Raw genomic sequence first — 2,984 nt, 5'->3', positions numbered from 1 at the left:
CTATAATTTTCTGCTTTTCTGGTAAGAGAAAATTCTCGACTATGCAGAAGTATGCCCATTCAAAACCTACCATTTCCCTCCTTTTGACTGTGCAAACATAAAAGCCAGGATGTGTGTACGCAAGAATTGTCTTATCTTGCATTACAAGGTTCTGAACATGGTGGTTCTCCATCTAGGGTTGCTTTTGCTCTGAGAATGCAGATGGATGACAGCAGTGGAGGTTAGGACTGCGCAATCTGGTCCCCAGAGCTTTTTCTCGGTGCTTGCTTCATACCTGTGGTGTGAATGAACTCAACACAATGAAACCATTGATGTGTTGTATGCTAACTTGTAGGGCTTGGGTTATATTCTTAGGTTATTGGCTTTACAACGCTCCAGCTGGAGCCTGTTTACTTGTTTCATTCAAATATGGCAGACCTTATTATGCCCTAGTGTCTGGTGAGTTCAGCTGACTTCTTTAAAGCCTGCAAAGATGTGAAGGTGCAACTTGGCCTGGAGTATGTGCAGTTTATTGGTTAATACTGGTGTCGAAGTTGCACATAGAAACCTCTGTTATGCAGCCCCAGGGAAGACATGGTTCATCTCATTGCCAGTTTCTGGAAACTGACAGCCAAAGAAACCAAAGTAAAATTTCTGGGAAAGCTATCCAATATGATAGGTATGCAATGTCATTCACATCTGTCTGTAGACAAGTATATGAATTAGCAAACTTTTCCATGTAAGTGCATAGAAAGCTGACTGCAAGCAGCCATCTCTGCTCTCTGCAGGAGGGTTGGACTAGATGATCTTTAAAGGTCCCTTCCAACCCAAACTATTTTATGATTCTATGATTCTATCATTAACTGGTCGATTGCTCATAGACATTTCACACAGGGAGACCAAGTATTTCGCTATGTCTATGTTAATAAGTAGTGTGTTCCCACAGACACAGATTTGTCATTTAGCATACAGACTTCTATGTGAGTGTGCTCCCAATCCAAGCTAGAACACTAAATGGACCGCATGTTGTAGATGCTCTGTCTGAGCTGTCACTTGCTATTAATAGTATTTCAATAATAATTTGGTAGTGCTTGACTCTTTTGATTCTCTAACAGGAATATTTTTCTAATAGTTTCATCTTTTGTAGTATCTAGGAGAGGTTGTGGAGCTAAGGACACTCATGGCAGAGAAGTTAAAACTCAGTGTAGAGAGATGGCACTCAAATTAAATGTATTCTTTTTGTAGGTTAGCACTCTACACAGTCTGACTGGTGCTTCAACCTAAACTGGTGGCCTCATCCTAAAACATGCTGTCCTGTGTCATATATTGATTGGAAGTACCTTTCAAATCACTTCCTCATACTTAACTAGCTTTCAGGTTTAGCTTTAGATGAGGCATATATGGCTGTATGGCCAAGGAGAAGAGGGAGAGAAAGATAACTATTCATCTGCTGTCCTTGATGCCAGGTAATTCATAGATCTAATCTGTGCAGCCCCATTCTTCAAAAGATTTCCTATTATAAGCAGTTCATAATTTGAACTGCTCAAGGAGTCCATTTCAAAATAAGGAAAAGGATGCAGTGGTTCAGTCCCCTTAGTGACTGTAATTAACTACTTTTATCCTACAGAATAAGATCTATGTGAATGGTTTGCAACTTACGGGAGCAGAAGCTATTTTAAAACAGGGAATATATAGACGCTATGTTCAGTTGTCATGCAAGGGAGAGGAAGGGAGGGGGCATAGCAGCTATGGGCTCGCAGTTAATTATCAAGTCAGTTGCTAAGAAATTTGATTAGGTTATTGCTTGTGCTCAGCACATCAGCTTTGCTCTTGTGAAGGTGCTTTGCAATTTTCAGAAAGGGTTTTAGAAGGCCAGAACATGGAGAATGGCACAGTCAGGTTGTTTTGACAGGTGGTGGAAGACTGCTTTGATTTGCAGATATGCAAGTGTTAAACACAGTACCCTCTTCAGCCAAATTTATACCCAGGTAATTATAACTCCAAAATGATCTCCACCACATCCCCCTTCCTGCCTCCAACGAGTTCAGCTGCCTTATGCAGCATGTTTTGTTGCCCTAATCTGTGGTGTAGAGCTGATTTTACAGCAGCTGCTGTGTATCATCCCAGAGATGGTTGTACTTCAGTGGTGGACAGAGTGATTTATGTGTAGATAGATATAGTTTATACACTCATTTACTAAAGTTTATAAAGACATGTGAGAGCCATCTGAGAAAACGCGCTATAAATGACTGGCCCAGTTTCAGTTTTTACGGCACACCGATCAAAAACTGAAAGGACAGTGACCTTGTGATAGCCAGTGAGGAGAGCAAGGTCAGTCCATCTGGGTGTACAGCAATGTTTTGGTGGCTCTAGTTGTTGTACTTAAGGATACCCTTGAGTTTGCTCTGATCTTCACCTCTCTTACTGGCACAGTCATTACCTTAGCAGAACGGCACAGCATGCAAGGGAAGGAGAAAGTCAAGGCACTGCTGTGTTAGAGATCCCCATGCTAGCTTGGTGCAAGCTGCTGTAGTGTGGTGCAGAAATATGAGATTAGGTGCTAGAAGTGGTCTAGCCCCAGTGCTGAGCAGGGATTCGGGATACCAGAGGGAGAGGTAGGTCTGACTGACCGCATTGTACTGCTGTATGGTGTCTGGTTTGTGTCAGAGCTTTCTTAGGAGACCTCTCTGTCACTCTTCACCACACTGCCTGAATGGCACTTCCAGCAATATGTCCTCAGAAAACAGTGTCTGGAGTGGGTCCATGCATCATTACCTCTTTTTATACCTCTGGGACCTTCCTCCTCCATTCACTGAAGGGCTTTTTAGGTCTCTTCTTGGCTGATAGCTCAGTGTGGAGGCTGGATGATGTGTCTTTCCCTGAAAGTGAGAAGAGGCACCTGGCCCATTTCAGAGTCTGTCAAGCAGGAGAAGCCTCTATCCTCGGTTATTGTAGAAGGCAAAACACACAAGTTATTGCCCTCCTCACCTCTGTCTGCATCTTTG

General features: G+C 42.8%; 1 protein-coding gene across 1 annotated transcript in view; it reads left to right on the top strand.

The window, feature by feature from the left end:
• The window catches only part of TBXAS1 (thromboxane A synthase 1 (platelet)), a gene marked incomplete at its 5' end in the record, with an annotated part of 84,441 nt that overhangs the window by 24,277 nt on the left and 57,180 nt on the right, over positions 1 to 2,984 (top strand). The gene's annotated exons all lie outside the window — the stretch shown is intronic.

This window comes from Mesitornis unicolor, unplaced genomic scaffold, assembly GCF_000695765.1.
Source record: "Mesitornis unicolor isolate BGI_N332 unplaced genomic scaffold, ASM69576v1 scaffold15556, whole genome shotgun sequence".
NCBI lineage: Eukaryota > Metazoa > Chordata > Aves > Mesitornithiformes > Mesitornithidae > Mesitornis > Mesitornis unicolor.
The sequence above is the reverse complement of the archived record's forward strand: the minus strand, read 5'-3'. Positions and strand labels throughout refer to the sequence as shown.